Source organism: Benincasa hispida, chromosome 12 (assembly GCF_027475165.1).
Source record: "Benincasa hispida cultivar pf3 chromosome 12, pf3_genome.v1.1, whole genome shotgun sequence".
Classification (NCBI taxonomy): Eukaryota; Viridiplantae; Streptophyta; class Magnoliopsida; order Cucurbitales; family Cucurbitaceae; genus Benincasa; species Benincasa hispida.
In genome coordinates, this window is record NC_143489.1 from 38,875,899 (window position 1) to 38,894,456 (window position 18,558).

Here is an 18,558-nt window from a genome sequence, read left to right on the forward strand (position 1 = left end):
AAAGTGCAAATACTAAAACTTTGAGTTCAAACATCAAGACTAGCAATTTTAAAGCATAAAATCCTGAAAACATGAGCAGAAGTATATGACTGGTCACAGTGGCTTGATCATCGATTCCGCTTGTCACTCGACGACGTGTTTTTACATTTACTTGAAAAATAAACACGAGAAATAATTAGTATAAAATACTCAGTAAGTAACCCCATTATCGAGGTCAGGCTAAGCATCTATGTCCTCTAGATGTCATTCTCTAGTGCAATGTGTATAAACCTCTACTTTTAATGGGATGACTAACTAGTGGATAATGAACTCGCCCTACCGTAGGTGAGATGTTGGCACAAACTTCTGGTGAATCCCGAAGAAAACATAAACTTTTGGTAAAATCTCGAAAGAGATCACTGCTTCTGGTGAATCCTAAAGGAAACACAAACCTCTGGTGAAGTGTCAAAGTTGATCACCTCCTCTGTTGGGTATCTAATTACGGGTAGGAGTAACTATCACTATCATAAATATAACATACATCATAAAACATAGTCCTACAACATGCATATACATATCATCATGCTCAATGTTCATCGAACAAATCATATAAACAAAATAATTTAGTTCATGCTTGCACTCATAACATGCTTCAAAACACAATTACGATCAACTTATTTTTCCTTATGCATCTCGATGCAAATAGTCTTAGAATCCTCAAAATCACACTTAAATATATTGTCTGACACAAAGACAGTTTCAATAGTAAGATTACTTACATCATAATGTAAGACCAATTAAACAAATTTATTCTCTTTATTGCCTAAAAGAATCTTGAATTGAGCCTATAGTAAAAACCAAAATTTAACTAAGAATATAACCCAAATCACAAATCCACACCAATACATCCAAAACACTTATCCGAAGTGTTTGCTCAAACCGAAACTACACTTGAGATTCTAATACTAAATTCAATGTAGATATAAGCCAAATTGAGGGGTCTCAACCCAAATTTAAAACCCAACCAATAATCAAATCCATGCCAAACAAAATGGATATTACAAAATTTAACAAGAACCCATACTAAACTCACCAATTGTTCACAACTCTTGTCGGACAGTGATTCACAATGCCCACATCTTCCAATCTGAAATTTAAAATTCAATGGGTGTTAACAATTGGAACCAAACGTTATTGGGTATACAAGATACCTCTAAAATACCCTTCCAATGACCACAACTAACCCAACCAAAGACAAACGATGGAGACTGGTGGCAAAACGACCAACAGCATGGCTGGCAGCGACAGAGATGAAATTCGACGATCCGACGACGCAAACGGACGACTGAGAGAATGAAGAACATGCTACTGGAGACTAGCGAACGACGACTGGAGACTAGCGAACAACGTGAATGGACTCTGAACAGATGGTGGTTGAAGACCTATGGCAACTAGGCTTGCTAGATCTGTCGTTGACATGTCTGAAGGAAAGAGGGAGAGACGAGCAGTGGACCTACGTGACTGGACGAGCCCACGCGAGTGACGAAAACCATGGCTCTAGAATGGTTATCGAACTGGTGCGAACGGTGGCGACGGTTAGCTCCTCAGCGACTGGCGGCTAGTGGCTAGTATTTCCCTTGTGCAAGAAGAAATGACGGGAGGGGGAAGGTCTCGCTTGCGACAAGCTGAAAAGGGAGAAAACTGAATAATTCCTTTTTTCTAATGACCTTTAACTTAATTCCAACTTATATATATACACACACACAAGAACTCCTTTCCTTCTCCTTTTCCAAATTTTAAAAATCCAAATCTTTTTTGGATTTTAAATTCCAAATAATTTTTGGAAAATAGATTTAAATATCACCAAAAACCTCAATTTTAATTCAATTTTTCAAATTAAATTAAAATTGAAGTAATTTCAAAGTCTCCTTAATATAAAACTTAAATTACAAAATTCTTCACGGATAAAAAGAAAAAAAAAATAGAAATTGAATTATCCTTTCACAATAATTCAATTCAACCTCCAAAATTTAAAATAATTCTCAAACATTCAAAATTATTGAATTTAAATTACATAAAAATTTGGAAAGTCACATATATCCACTTTAATAAATATATAACTCGATTGAAGCACTTGATTCTCCGTGCAATATTTCTCTCTTGTTTCTACCTTTGTTCTATTCGTTTATTGTTTTTCGTCACAAGAGAAAGATTCTTGTGATGGTGATTTTGTGTACTCATGCCCACGTGCGGTTGATGGAGAACAAATCAAAGTTGAGGTTGACGAGAAATAAAAATAACAACAAACCAATATTAACGAACCATTTAAGAATTGAAGTACTATACTAGTTCCCACCAAAAGTCAATGGATTGACTAGACTTCTGTCTTGAAATTGAAACACTCTTCATTTAATGAAATGAAAAAAAGTTGTATAATCATAGAAGATAAGAAGTGAAAAAAGTCTTGCCATGAAGTAGAAAACACTTGAACTAGTCTACTATAATTTTCTTCACCAACGTTATTATTTTAAAACATAACAAATAATTACACATGAATGATAGAAGAATGTGTACCTTTGGACACGTGTGAGAAACTATTCTAATAGAGATAGAAATAGAAGTTTAACTAAATGTATAAATTTATACACAAGTTAAAGTTTTAAATGAATGAAATTGAAGGTTTATTACTAAATATGATATAACAAGTTAGGTTCAGAGTAAAGTATCTATTTTTCTATATTCAATTTTATATTTAATAAATAAATATATATTTTTAAATCCTTTAATATGTTAGGGGCCCAGAAATATAAAAATGAAACTTTAAGAATTGATTATTCAATTTTAACGTTCCCAATAATACATAAAATAAAAAAATTCAACTTTTTATGAAATGACGGAAAGGGGAAAAGAAAAAAATAAAGAAATGCTAAAATGAATTAGTTTAATAATAATTGACATGAACTTAAAGCAATTTACGACGGTTAGAGATAAATAAAAAGGAAAAAAGAAAAATCTAAAACTTCGAGCAATAAATTTGTAAGATATTTAAAAGAAAAAAACAAAGAGTGAGAAAGAGATAGAAAAACAAGGGTGAAAAAGGATATTTAAAATCGCGAATAAATCGTTTAAAAAACAAGAAAATATCAGAGCCGTACACTTGGCATGAGATAAAACCATAGATCTCTAAACCCTAAAATGCGATTTTAGGGTTTTGAAGGCGGACATTCTTGTCTCTCTGCTTCTATATATAACTTACTTTACCCTTCATCATCTTCACCAACAATCGTCTTCTTCCTTCGGCCATACAATCATCTCCACTCTATGATGTTAGGGTTTTGTTCCATAACAGGTAAACCTTTTTTCCTCTTCTTCGTAGTGGTTTTAATTGCGTCGAATACTGATTACGAGCATCGTTTCTCAATCGGATGCTTCGTATGAGCCGACGCGATATCTGTTCCGATTCTGTGAAACGCAGAGGCTTTCATAGCTTCGCTTCCTTACGAAGCTGGCCGCTGAATTGCAGTTTCGGACAAATTCGGTTCCACTACTGCTTTCTGTAGCTTTAAAATTGATATCTTTTACATTTTGTGAAATGTATGATTACCAATTGAAGATGGAAGTGATGACACTTTCCCCAAATGATCGACGCTGATTATACTATGCTGGTGTGTTTTATCACACTCCTGTCTGATCCGTCTTCCTTTACCTTGATTCAATTGATTTATAGCTGATCTTACTGATTATTGAGTTAAGTTAATATGTTTGTTTGTATTGGGTTGTAATGAAGTTGGATGTGATGATACTTTCCCCAAATGATCGACGCTGATTATACTATGCTGGTGTTTTTATCACATTCTGTCTGATCCATCTTCTTCGACTTGATTTAGTTGAATTTTCGTTATTTGAATACTCGACATGACATTTGCTTGTTTTAGCTACTTTAAATCTGAATTTCTCAAATGTAATTGATTTAAGTGATCTTAGTTGCATGTTTGCTCTGAAGATGGAAGTGATGATACTTTCCCCAAACGATCGACGCTGATTATACTTTGCTGGTGTTTTGCAACACTTTTTTTTATCTGATCCATCTTCCGGCATATTCACATTTTCCATATCGGTTTTTTCATTTTCAAATAACAAATTCTTTTTGACCTTTATACATTTATTTTTTCCTTTGTGTTTGCCATTAATTTAGGGGACTGATCATGTTGGGGTTCATCTTGCAACAAAATATCTACAGTTTTAAACTTGTTTGAACTTAAAATTCGAATGATTTGTCGAAGGGATAAATCAAATAGGCCGGAAGTTGGTTTTGAAAGAGGTACCCAATTGAATTCTTTATTGAATATACCCAATTGATTCATTCTTTCAGAAGAGTGCTATGTAAATATAACCAATTGGGATTTAATGTTTTTTTTCCTGGGAAGAGCAATTCATCTACAAATAATCCTATAGATGCAGTCAACGTTTTTTATTGGCCAGCGTTTTCTTATGTTAACGTGAAGTTCTTGAGAAAGTAAAGCTTACATATCAACATTAGAGGGAAAGTTGATCCTTTGTTGGACTTACATAGAGCAACCCTTACCTAAATTTAATAATATACCAACATTAGAGGGAAAGAAAATAAGCTTCATTTATTTAGAAGAACCCAAATTAGTTGATATTCCTTTCAAGTGTTGGTTTTCATTGAGCATTTCAATAAAGAAATAATTGATGATAGTGCAAGTGAAATGCTCAATGAAAACCACTGATATAATTGACTGGACAATCTGCATTTGTGCACAGGGTTCTTCAGGCGTCGGCTGTTTATACATAAACAAGCATAAATTTGTGCACAGAGGACTAATATATAGATGTATAAAAACTGATATATACAACAAATTTATCTAATTTGTCATTGTACTACTCCACAGTTTGACCTTTGCCCATCATCCGCAAGATACAAATGTTATTTACGTATACGATCCCTAAAAGTTTGGGATATGGAAAGTAAGTGGGAGCACATCAAATGAATTAGAAATTTTATCACAACTACAACAATCCCTAAAAATTTGGGATATCGAAATGATTAGCTTTGTATGAGATTAGAGTATTGTTTGTTATAAATATATAAATTTTGATTTAGGTGAGAAATAGATAAATTTATAAAATATATCTTCTTTTTAACCTATAATAAATATTAATTAAATCTTTTTGGATACTAGTTAACGTGAAATTCTTGTTAAAATGTGATTTTAACATATTTATTTGAATTAAAACATAAAAAACCGTCGAGATTTTTTCTTAGTGACTTTTTGAATGTAATGCCAAAATTTATCATTTAATCGTATATACTAATTTTGTTGATAGATGGTGATTTGTGATCATTTGGCCATAGTAAAGATTATATTATTTGGAATTTGTTGTGTTTTCCATGTGTTCAAATTTAACCATCAATTGTGCTAAACTATTTTTGAGTTGAAAGGTGAACATGCTAAGTGTATCCGACCTACGAGTGAAAAGTAAGCGCAAGCGATAGAAAGTTTTGTCCCTCTCCTTTCAATTGAGCTACTTTGTTCCTCACCGAAGGCCAAAAAGGTCGTTACAACTAAGTATATACTTAAAATCCATATATTTTGACAAAAAAAATCATTAAAACAATAAGGATTTTTCTAAAATAAACTACAAAATAAGTAAATGATAAATAAATCTAATTTTTATTCGAGATCTCCTAAAAATAATATTAAAAAAGAAAATATTCAAAATATTCAAATTTATTGTCTCTCGCTTCAAAACATTCAAATAAAAAAAACATTACTGGTAAAATTGATGTCTCTTCTGTCACTTGTTAAAATGTTCTTGTCATTCTCTTAAAAACATATTGGAAGTAAAAATGAGTATAAGGTCCACCAATACCCATCATAGCTCGAAGGACACAGGACCATGAATCAATTATAGACATTAGGAACCCTATAAATTAGTATGCATCAATTTTATATAATTTCTGTGTTATATTTTACGACAAAATAATCCAATCCAGTTAGTCAATGCTATTAAGCCGAGTGGCACCCATAGAAAGACACTTCAAGTTTTAGCCAATATGAGCTCAAATGTGGTTTCAATCCAATAACTATATCACCAAAATCAACCTAACTTTAATGGACAGTGACTTTAGACTTTTTAATCCAACCTCCAAAAATTAAAATAAAAGTTAAGTTGACAATCCAAAAATTCTCAACAAAGACCCCAAATCTTAAAAAAAAAAAGAACCGGTGGTGGCAACCATAGACAAGTGGTGGGTATTGTTGAAAAAAAGAACCGGTGGAATGTTGAAAAATCAAACTGCTTTCTCATTTTCTATCTCTTTTCACGAAAAATCCAAATTCTTTTATTTTTTTTTAAATTTAAAAAAGATAAATAAAATATTTTATCACAATATCTCGAAAATTTTCAAAGATTTTATTAAATTAATAAATAAAACTTCAAAAACTAAAATTAAATGACATAAAATCCATCAATTTGATACAAATTAAATTCTTTCAAATATTTAAATCAATTTAAAATCACATAAAATTAATTATCTTCTTAATTGTTTTAAGTTAGCTACAAAATTCAAAATCAAAGGGAGGCAAAATTCAATATTTTTAAGATAATTAGTTTAAATATCTAATCAATTAAATTCAATTTAACTAATAATTTTTTTTTAATTATTACAATTTAATTTCAATTTCTAAAAATGAAAAGGAAATTAAACCTCAATACTTTTAGATAACTAATTTAATTTTTCTTGAAATTCGGTATGTTACACTAAAACTACTATATATATAATTTTATGATGAGATGAATAAATTAATTTGTTTAATTTCAACAACAAATTCTCTCCAACACATCTAATATTCTTTTATATTAATTTAATATAAGAAGTTAAAAAAAAACATAAATACTTCAGGCTTAGTAGTTTTTTGTTTTTTAAAATTAAGCCTATATCATCCACATCTCTTACCATGATTTACATCTTTTTTAAAAGAATAAAACAACTTTTTGAAAGCTAATTATTTTAGTTCTCAAAATTTGGACTAAGGAAAAAAATATGAAAATAGAATAGTGTCTATAGACTTAATTTTCAAATTACCGATATTGTGATAAAATGATTATTAAACCGATGGAGAACAACATCTATGATTGATACCATTCATTCTCAAGAACTAACATTTAAAAAATGGAGCATAGCCCAACAATATATTCATAAACCTTCTATGATTAATAAAATATAAACTAAAACTATCAAACAGGAAAAAGAAAAAACATAAAAGTTGCATATTCCTTAATTATCTAATTGGTTTTATAAATTTGGTACTACTAGCACTAAGAATATTATGTTGTTTTTCATTCTCCATTATCATCACCTTTGCCATTTTTTTTTTCTCTTATATTCTTTTCCTCCTCATTCCATTCTTCTTTATGAAAAGATAAACCCAAGATTAAAACTACTAAAAGGAATATAATTTTTGAAGTCATTTACCTAATTATTGCACATACTTTGTTGCATGGTGGAAGGTCTTTTCAATATTAAATTCTCATTCCAATTTTTTTTCTTTTTCTCTTAATTATTCTCATCCCTCTTATTTTCCTCCCAGCTCTCCAATTCGAAGTCCTCTAAGAATCTCTGAATTTTCTGTTTGATGTTATATGTTTCAAGATTTTATCTGTGTGTTTTTCACTAATTTGAAATGATTAAGCTAGTTAATTTTTTAAAATATGATTTGAGTTTTTCATTAGTACTGAGAAATTAAATTCAGTTATTTTATGAATACAAGGTATATTTTTAAATCTGAAGCATTATTGAAAGAAGTATGAAAACCATTTTAATCTTTCAATAAGACAGTTTTATATATTTTAGTATTAGTTCATCAAAGTAATTGACAAGTAACCTAAATACGACAAAATCTAGAAAATGTTTAGTACAATAACTGGGGACAGGATATAGAACCTCGACCTCCAATTTCAAGAAGGGCCTACTTACAGTCTAGATCTAGAATTTCATATTAGGAGCACGCATTTGTATAAGGTTAGAAGTTTAGCTCATAAAATTTTTAGTTTTTAGTTTTTGTTTTTATAAAGTCTAACAGGTCCATGAATCCTCGATTTTTGTATCTAAAATATTAAATTTGCATCTAATAGGTTTTTTAAGTATTTAAAAATGTTAAAGATTAACAGTTATTTTAGATATTAGGGAATATTACCTTTTTGGCTTCTAGATTTTGGGTCTACTTTTTATCTAGTCCGTAGGTTTCAAAATATTACACATTTAGTTCTTAAATTTTGAATTTGGTTTCAATTTAGTCTATATAAGTTTCAAAATGATAATTTCACCATTGACACTTGAGTTCTGTTTTAATTTGATCACTAGATTTCAAGATTAGAAATTTTATCCATTCGACTGACTGGTAAGCTCGCGACTTGTTGTTTTTATTTGCGACTGGTAGAGGTGTTCTGTTGATTGGTGGATTTGTGGTCGACTGGTGAGGCTGGGTTCTGTTGGTTGGCAGACGGTGATCTTATTGTGGTGTGGGTTTAACACGGTGAGAGTTGGTGATGATGGTGCGTAAGCGGTTGCCTCTAAGACTGAAGGAGAAGAATGGAGGACAAGTTGCTCGTCAACCTTTTCGTCTGCTTAGACTAGAGATCGATGTGGGAGTGGGTGCTCGTTCTTCGGAGGTAAAGGATTTTGTGTTGTCTGACGATCGCCATGAGGAAGGTGAAGGGTCTGGTATGGGGAGTGTTGGGTTGAAGAAGGAAATTCGGGTTGTGAGGGTTGAACCGGGTGGGCTGGGTATTGGGTTAATTGATGGGCAAGAAGTGAAGGGGGTGTCTGGGAGCCTTGAGGTTGTTGGGGGCCCGGATGTAAACCAGGTTGTGAAAGGTGTTGAGGTGGTCCTTGAGGGAGCTGGTTTGAGCGTTCCTGATGGGAGTGGGCTGAGGCTGAGTGAAGAGAGTGGTATGGTGCAGGGGGAGATGGGGAAAGGATCGATAGGTGTGGGGGCTGTGATGGGTGGGCCGCGTGGTGCTGGGTCGGAGTTGGGAGGCTTGAGGGCGCAGAAGTCATACAGTGAGGAGGTTTTGCGGATTAGGCTTGGTGGAAGTGAGGGGCGATCGGTGGACATTCAGGTTTTTTGTGAGCAGGAGGAGCCAGTTCCTAAAATCGGTTTAGCTAGGGGGTTTGGTCCAATGGTGGTTCGGTTGGAGGAGGGGTGTGGTTCTGGGGGTTCGGTTCCAGTTGTGTATGAGTGAAAACCTCGAAAGTGTTCTTGCTATGGTTCTTTTGGGCATACTGGGGTGGTGTGTGAGCAACAGGGTGTGGAGAAGGGTCAGGAGTTGTGTATTGTGGCAGTCAATGAGGAGTGTTTGGAGAAGAATGAGGGAATTGAGAGTGTGAGGAAGGGGCAGGACTTGGGTATGGGTACGTGGGGAGCTAGCCCAGTGGATGAGATTAAGGACGTAGGGAGGGCTGAAGAGTTTACTATGGTTAGTCGGCATAGGGCATAGGGGTGGTAGTGGGTCACTGGGTACGACGTCCTTAAAGAGCAGAGTAGTTTATGGGTCCCCTGGAATAACAGGGTTTGTAAAACATGTTGATGATCATAATCAGTTTGATGTTTTGTGTGATAAGGGGGGAGACTCGTTGGTTTTGGCACTAGTGCAGGCAGATCCTAATCCGTTGTTTGTTATGGATGGGATGTGCGGGAGTTTGGGCAAAGGCCAAGTGGGAAGTGGTAGGTGTGATCTATTACAAGATTCATGATTTGTTGTTCCTGGAATGTTAGGGGGTTGAATGACCCTATCAAATGTAGGATAGTGGCAGACTTTCTAGCTTTCTCATCTGTTACTTTCTGTTGTTTGCTTGAGATGAGGGTTCGACGTGAGAATTTTGGTATGGTGATGGGTAGGTTTGGTGATGCTTGGAGTTGTGTGTATAGCTATAGTGTGCAAGGAGTTGGGAGGATCTGGGTGATGTGGCGAAAGAATGTCTATGATTTTTCCATTGATGTCAGTGGGAATCAATTCGTTTATGGAACCTTAGTGGATATTGTATCTATTGCTAGGGTACATATTGGTGATGTACATGCTTCTAATCACGTGAGTTAGAGGAGGAACTTGTGGTCTCAGTTGATTGATGTGTGTGCCCCATGGCAGCTTCTTGGAATTGTTTTGGGGGATTTTAATGCTATTCGTAGTAGCTCGGAGGATTTTGGTGGTTGCCCTATCTTGAGAGAGATGGAGGAGTTTGATGGGGTGTTATTGGAGGTGGATCTGGTTGAGTTGGGTGTGACAGGTAACTGGTTTACCTAGACTAGTAAACTTTAGGGGAATGGTATTTTGCGCCATTTGGATAGATGCTTGTCCAATGAGGCGTGGAAGGTATCTTTTCTATATTCGGAGGTTAGAGTTGGTCATTGGGGGATTTCTGATCATAGCCCTCTTCTGGTTTCTACAGGGGGGACGAGGAGCAGGTCGCCCTCTACGTTTCTTTATTTTTCTCATTGGGCGGAGGCAGAGGGTTTTCTTGATACTATCAGGTCCATGTGGAGAAGGTTTGAGGATGTGTCTCCTATGATTAGTTTTGTGTGTAATTTGAAGGTAGTGAAACGGGTTTTTTGTGCTTCGTTTGGTAGGCGTATCTCTGTGTTAGCTGATGAGGTACGGGCGGCTAGGCAGGTTATGGAGACTGCTCAGGCTGCGATAGAAAGAAATCTTGATTCAGAGTCGGTGTGTGCGGAGGCGGCTCGGGCCACTGAAGTGTTCTGGTCAGTGGCGAGATTGGAGGAGGCATCGCTCCGGCAGAAGGCTAGAGTCAGGTGGCTGGAGTTAGGTGATATGAATACAACTTTTTTCCATCGCTGTGTCCATTCTCGTCGCAGCTGCAGTGGCTTGTTTTTGGTCGTGGATGCTGGGGGGACTCGCCAGACGATGCATGACAGGGTGGTAGGGGTGGCGATAGATTTCTTTCGAGGTTGCTTAGGGGCTCAAAATGTGAGGTATAGGGATCTTACTGCTCGAATTGGGGATATTGTGCAGTTTAGTTGGCCCGAGGAGGGGGTGGAGGCCCTTGGTCGGCTAGTGAGTTGAGAGTAGATTCAGAAGGCTTTATTTTCGATGAAGTCTAGGAAGGCTCCTGGGCCTGATGGGTTTTCTGTGGATTTTTATAGAGTTGCTTGGAGTGTGGTTAGAGATGATTTCTATGACGTTGTGCTGATTTTTTTTGAGACATGTTACCTGCCTGGTGGAGTTAATTCTACTGCTATTACTCTCATCCTTAAGAGGCGGGGAGCTGAACGTATGAAGGAGTTTCGTCCTATTTCATGTTGCAATGTTATGTATAAGTGTATCTCGAGGATCTTAGCTGAGAGATTGCGGTTGTGGTTGCCTGATTTCATCAGTGGTAATCAGTCTGCGTTTGTTTCGGGTAGGTCGATTTTCGATAAAATTTTATTGTGTCAGGAGCTCGTGGGGAACTATAAGGAGGGTAGAGGGAAGCCGCGTTGTGTGCTAAAGGTAGACCTTCAGAAGGCTTACGATTCGGTGAATTGGGATTTTCTATTTGGTGTGTTGTTGGCTATAGGTACGCCCCTTCAGTTTGTTAGTTGGATGAGGGCTTGTGTTACTTCACCTAAGTTCTCTGTGATGATTAATGGTTCCCTTGAAGGAATTTTTCTTGGTAGGAAGGAGTTGAGGCAGGGGGACCCGCTGTCTCCTTTTTTGTTTGTGATGGTGATGGAGGTCTTGTCTAGGTTGTTAAATAATCCTCCTATGTGGTTTAGGTTCCATGATCGATGTGAGCGTTTGGGCCTAAGTAATATGGTTTTTGTAGACGATTTGATGATTTTCTATGCAACTGAGAGAGATTCTTTGGAGTTTGTGAGGCAGGTATTGATAGAGTTTGCAGAACTGTCTGGGTTAGTTGCAAATGTTGGAAAGAGTTCCATATTTGTTCCGGGTGTGGAGTCGGGGGAGGCGGAGGAACTAGCTGCATATATGGGTGTCTCTCTTGGTTTGTTGCCTGTTAGGTATCTGGGTTTACCTTTATTGGCAGGTCGGTTAAGGGTTGCAGATTGTGCGCCTTTGATACAGAGGATTATAGCTCGTATTAGAAGCTAGGCAGTGAGGTCTCTCTCCTTTACTGGGAGGTTGTAGCTTGTTAGGTCTGTTTTACAGTCTTTTCAGGTTTTTTGGTATAGCATCTTCGTGTTGCCTGCGTGTGTAACTCATGAAGTTAATCGTCTGTTACGCAGTTATTTATGGAAGGGTAGTGTGGTGAGTCGGGGTGGTGCACGGGTGGCGTGAGATGAGGTGTGCTTGCCGTTGGGGGGGGTTGGGTGTGAAGCATGTGGCCTCTTGGAACCAAGCTGCTATTATGAAACTACTCTGGCTTATCTTAATTAAGTCGGGGTCACTTTGGGTGGCGTGAGTGGAGGCGTATGTTTTACGTAGGCAGTCGTTGTAAGCTGTTCGGAGTGAGGTTGGGAGGTCTTGGTGCTTGAGGGCTATTTTGCGAAGTAGAGATAGATTCAAACATCTGGTTCGCTTGATGATTGGCGATGGACAGTCTTGTTTTGTTTGGTGGGATCCTTGGCTGCAGGGGGGCACGATTTTGGAATCGTATGGGTCTACGGTGGTTTATGATGCAAGGAGTAGTTTGGAAGCACGGTTGTCAGAGTTCATGGATGGTGAGGGAGGTTGGAGGTGGCCAACAGTGTCTTGGGAGCTACTTGAGATCTGAGGTTTTATCCAGGCAGTGGGGCCTAGGGTGAGGGGAGAGGATTATTGGGTTTGGGTGCCGGATGTTAGTGGTCGGTTTTCTATCGCAAGTGCTTGGGAGAGTATATCTCCTCGTTGCCCTAGAGTGTCGTGGGCTGGTATTTTGTAGGCGGGGGCTGGTATTCCGCGTCACTCCTTTTGTGCGTGGTTAGCAGTGAGGGACAACTTAGGTATGGGGGATTGGTTGAGGAGTTGAGGTGTGTTGCCAGAGGGGGGGGGGGGTGTCTTCTGTGTGGAGGAGGTGTGGAGTCGCGGGATCATTTATTTTTTGAGTGTGGTTTTGGGAGAGAGGTGTGGTCTAGTGTGTTGCGTCAGTTGGGTAGACGCATCGGGTGATTGGTTGGGATGTAGAGTTGAGTTGGTTTTGCTGAGTGGGGTCGGGTAAAGGGTTGTGTAGTAAGTTGTTCCGTGTTTTCTGGTGTGCTTCCATATACTACATCTGGCAGGAGCGTAATCAACGGCTGCATGGAGGTCGACCAAGGTCAGTGTCTGCTCTAGTTCATCTTATAGTCTCTACAGTTCGTGCTCGTGCTACTTCCTGGTGGGTTGACCTTCTTGGTCTTATCTAGTGTGTTTACGGATGTTTTCCTTTTTGAACTTCACGTTATTCTTTGTTTTGTTGTAGCCCCTAGTTTGTGGGGTTTTGGGTTCTTTTCTCTGTCTTTCACTTTGGGTTTTTATCCTGTTGGCTTTGTTTTGGTTTTGTTGCCCTGTTTTTGCTTGTGCTTTATTGCTTTGATGCCTTGATCCCAGACTGTAGGATCCCTTTTGTTGTTGTATAATAATATCACCTATTCTAAAAAAAAAACTTGTAGATTGTGTAACACCCATTTGATAAGCATTGTTTGTTTAAATTGTGAAAATCATATTGAGTGATTAATGAGGCATTACCTATGCATCATTCATCTTAGCTTATTCCTCTAATGGTTAGCCATATGTTTAACATGCATTACATCTATACATGTTGGCTAATTAGGCGTTTAGAATTTTCATTTAACATTACCAAATGAGTTGGTTAAACTTAAGCAAAAAATAAAAAGAAAAATTTAGATGAATTTGATGATCGAGTGAGTAAATGAGGATACCTCGAAAGCTCGAGCTAATCGTTACAGTATTTTCACACTTTTTAGTCATTTTTATCACAACCTACAATTTACTTTTTAAGCAGTTTTAAATTTACAAGCATATAAAACAAACCTCGTTCGGTTACATCGAAACCATATTTTCTGTGGACCGATATGTACTACTTATACTACAAGTTTTAGTATACACATAATTTATTTGGTTAAAGGGATTCAACAAACCCTTTCCAACCATAGCCACAATCAGTAGTGACATGCACAGATGGGCACTAGCTACATGAGGCTGATGCAGCTGCAATTCGATCACATTGACCCTATTTTTAGCTTCATTATTTTATCATTTCAAACTTTGTCTCCTATCTTAAATTCTGAAATAAGGGAAATAAAGTATCAAGAAGTTCATAAGAAGAATAATAATTCATATTTCTTTGAAGATTTGCTCTGCTTTGAATCATAACACCCGTGTTTGCCTTATATTCCTTGACGAGTTCTTCAATTTTGGTTGAAACTTGTGCCTCTTGATGGACATATTCATGTTGCACTCTAGGCATTGATCATTTAAAACTATCGTCATCTAATTGAGTTTCCCATGAGGAGTTAGGATTCTCTCTCCATCTTTGTTTATGCTCATTCGAAAAAGGATTAACAAGCTTTGACCACCTTGTCCAACATAACAAAGAACAATTATCAAATACATGTATTTCTCTACAATAAACAAAAGACATATGGACATCTTTCACAAAAATGATTTTCACAACCTTCAAAAGAAAAGGTATCGAAAGTATTGTATCTAGGAGCAATGGGGAGATACTGTTTCTTTTATATAAAATTTTCAGCATGTTGGTCAATTATGCAAATTGTGTATTCAATATTGCAATGACATGTGCTTCCATAAATGGATCATTTTGAATTGGGATTTAATTCAAAAGCAATAGACCCTTTTGCTTATGCACTAAGCTCAACCTTCAAAAGAAAAACAAACCAAAGTTAGAGTTATGAGAAAGAGACATTATGATTGTAATCTAATTGCAATTTCTAAAAAAATTGAATCAAAATGTTCAAAAAAAAAAAAAAAGGTGTCAAAAAACTTGATGACCAGGATGCATATGAATGATAATTTAGTAGATTTTGAAGGTGCAAATATACATTGTCGCCTAGTAATAATATAGAAGTATTCCAAGTATCATTTTCCTATGAGACTATTAAAATACTCAATTATTTTAATACAAAGTTTTGCAATATAAATCAAGAGGGAAATTAGTAAATAAGTGATTTTAGGGGTTGGTTGTGAATATTAAAGATAAACAATAATAAGAAACAAATAATTCAAGTCAAGTTTTAATCTACTGCCTAAAGCTATGCGGCCAGCACCATAATTACATCAACTTATTCTATGAATCGAGACTAATTCTTGTTCGATCTTGTTTTATAAGTACCTTTAGAAGTCTAAGTACTTAGTCCTATATTTCTATAGCTAAATAGATCTTTTAGATAGTTTCAAGCAATCCCTTGTATCTAGATGTGCCTTATGTTTGAGATCACGTGGTGTCCGATGTCTAGGCGTTTTTAGTCCCATATTTTGTTGTGAGATTTTTTTTATATCCTGACCTTTTCAACATTAAGACTCAACTAGTATACTAATTTAAGTGATTATTTCAAATTAACCAGATAACATAAGTTTTAACAAAAGAAATAGAGAGTAAAAGTGATGCAATTCGATGCAGTTGCATTAACTAAGCCAGGCTATCCTTTGGAGTATCCACAAGACCGAATCCCTTATGAAAATTAGCTCATAGGAAAAGAGGAATAAGAGTGCTTCATTAAATCAAATGCCATGAGTTACAAAAAATGAAAATTACAACAAAAGAAAGTAAAGAGAAATTTGAAAAATAATGGGTTGGGTGCTCGATCAAAGCATACATATCTAGATTCCCTCTAGGATTGATTCAACCTTTTCTTAAGGTAAATCTCACTCTACACCACATCCTCATGGGGTAATATAACCTAGAGAAACCCTAATCTTTAGAGGAACTTTCCTTCTTGAAGAAGGTGTGTGAGTTTTTGTCAAACTCGAATTCCCCCCCTCCCCCCTTTTTAAAATGTTTTCAACAAATATAGACTCTATATGGTTGGGTAATGACAAAAATTCATGCTCCCTAAATCTTTAATTGATTTCAGGGTTAAACAATGACTTAGGAGCGAAATATCAGCAAAACACGATTTGTTCTAAAAATTCTAAATTTCAAGACTAGGTCATGATGCGATCACATCAAAGTAATTTTTTTTTCTGGATTTTCCTAAAACATTTCAATATTAGTCAGAATATCTCAAAATAGCCTAATTCAATTCAAAACATCATAAAATCCCCCCAAATGACTTGTAATAATGTTATAAACTTATTTTGACTAACTTAGGACTTTTTAGAGCTTTAATGATGCATTTTATACCCAATTTTCACATGAATCAACCACAATTTTCAATTAGTAAATATGACACTTATCAATTAGTAACAAATTTCAAAAACTAGATACTAAACTTATGGACTAAACTTGTAATTTAACCTTCATATAAATGTAATTTTAAATGCATTGATATACGATATCTAAATGAAGTAATAGTAATTACAAAATTATTATAAACCTTTAGAGGGTGTTTGGCCCACCAACTTGAGTTGAATTGAGTCGGTCAAAATAACCAACCCAATGTTAGACCCATCAACTTCACAAGTCAGTGTTAAATAACTTAACTTCACCAATTTTAATAGTGTTCACTATTGAAGTTTGCATATTTTTCGAGAAACTCCATCTTCCCTTTCTTGCTCACTTCCTCCGATGTTTCCAATAACCACAATTGACGATCAATTCCCCAAAACATGTTTCGATGACTAACTCTAGCAAGCAACTTGGTGCCCACCTCCGATACCCAACTCTAGCAACAAAACATTGTCACACAACTATTGCTACCTTACTCCGATGACATATGCTCAGACGACCACTTTCGATGACTAAACTCCAATGACAATAATCTCTAGTGACCACTTTCAACGTTCAACTTTGCGAGACTACCATCTCCGACGTCCAACTTTGACGATCACCTTCGGTTACCAACTTTGACGATTTCCTTTGGTGACCAATTCAATCGATCGTCTCTAATATAACTAACTTTAACGACCAACTCAACCGATTATATACTTGAAATATTGGCTGATGAAAGTGTTATTAAATACAAAATTGAAATGATTAATTCATAGTATTTAATAGTAGTTTTACATATTAATTTAACATTAATAAAAATACTTTGAGCATACATCGAAACCAAACAAACTTGTGTATAAAAACACTTTTAAGAAAATGTAACCATACACATTGTAATTTTATTCTGGCTATTTTTTTTAAATTCATTTATAAAAAAGTGTTTAAATTCAATTGACTCATTGAATTTTTTTTACGCAATCTAGACAAATTTTGTTTTTATTCCCTATATACTCATTTTCAATCCCTTATCTAGTCAATGTGAGACTTTGATGATAGTCCCAACACCTACATATATGCATAATAAACCCTAACAAACAATTTGAGATAAGAAGTCATAAAAGCCGTATACCCTTTGATGACCTACTTTTTTAATTTTGTGCATATTTAGCTCATAAGTTTCACTAATGTGAAGTACATTGTAATTTTTGTTGTTTATGTGAAAGAAAAATATTTTGTCTACCTCAATTACAATGATTACATGCACAAAATTATGAAATATATGTGAATGTTTTAAGTTAACATCTCAATTGAGTTTTTAAGATGGACTAATTTTATATATAGAAAAATGACCAAAATATTTAGAAATATAGCAAAGTCCAAAGAAAATTACAAAAAATGATAAAATCTTCGAAGTAAAAGGTCTAAAAGCCTCCTTATTCAGCATACCCACGCACGCGACCCGCATCTGACCCACCACGATCGACCCACTAAAATTATTTGACCCATGCGACATGAAATCAATTGTTTGATCTCACGATTCAATGTTAATTTGTAGAACTACAAGTTAGTATGGATCTTTATTTAAAATAATTAGGAAAATTCAGAAGAAAATACATTAACTTGAAATGAAAACTATGTAAATAGATAAACTTTATGTTCAAGCGTTTACAAAGATCACTATCCTAAAAATTATAAAATCTAACATCTTTGACCACAAAATTTTTATAAAAAGAAGCAAAAATCAACTAAAGAAACAAAAGCTGCAGCGATGTATGCATAAAGAGGTCAGGTCAACTTCAATCTTACACACGAAGAGCCATGCGTTGAGAAGAAACATGAAGAAAGGAAAACGAAAAATGCATGAGCGGTGGACGTCAAATCAAAGTGCAAGTTGTAGTTGATTTGAGCCAGTCGCAATAGAGCCAATGAATCTATGATGCAAGGATTCGGTGTAGCAGGGCATAAAATTAAATACAAAGGTGTCAGATAATCATTAAAAAAAAGTTGAGAACCTTCCTTTTGACGCCTATAAATAGCCCAAAGAGCTTCATCGAAGTATGGAACCTTTTACCAAGACATTGGCCAAAGTTGTGCCAAAATTCTTCCTCAATCCGCCATTGTCATCCACCTCTCGAGCTTCTCTTTAAGGGATTTGGAGTGAGATTTTATTCTTATTCTCTACAAAAGGAGAGAGCACCACCGCCTGATTGATCTTATTTCTTATTAGA

At 35.6% G+C, this 18,558-nt stretch overlaps 1 long non-coding RNA gene and 3 other non-coding genes across 4 annotated transcripts; all 4 read left to right on the forward strand.

Moving 5' to 3' along the window:
• The first annotated feature begins 3,203 nt into the window (after positions 1 to 3,203).
• LOC150031986 (uncharacterized) lies at positions 3,204 to 3,830 on the forward strand. The gene is made up of 2 exons (XR_016525192.1): positions 3,204 to 3,328; positions 3,593 to 3,830. It is a non-coding gene; the product is annotated as an uncharacterized LOC150031986 (long non-coding RNA).
• LOC120068677 (small nucleolar RNA Z103) lies at positions 3,593 to 3,675 on the forward strand. The gene has a single exon (XR_005479309.1). It is a non-coding gene; the product is annotated as a small nucleolar RNA Z103 (small nucleolar RNA).
• On the forward strand, positions 3,767 to 3,847 carry LOC120068676 (small nucleolar RNA Z103). The gene has a single exon (XR_005479308.1). It is a non-coding gene; the product is annotated as a small nucleolar RNA Z103 (small nucleolar RNA).
• Positions 3,848 to 3,982: 135 nt separating this feature from the next.
• On the forward strand, positions 3,983 to 4,067 carry LOC120068675 (small nucleolar RNA Z103). The gene has a single exon (XR_005479307.1). It is a non-coding gene; the product is annotated as a small nucleolar RNA Z103 (small nucleolar RNA).
• The last annotated feature ends 14,491 nt before the right edge of the window (positions 4,068 to 18,558 follow it).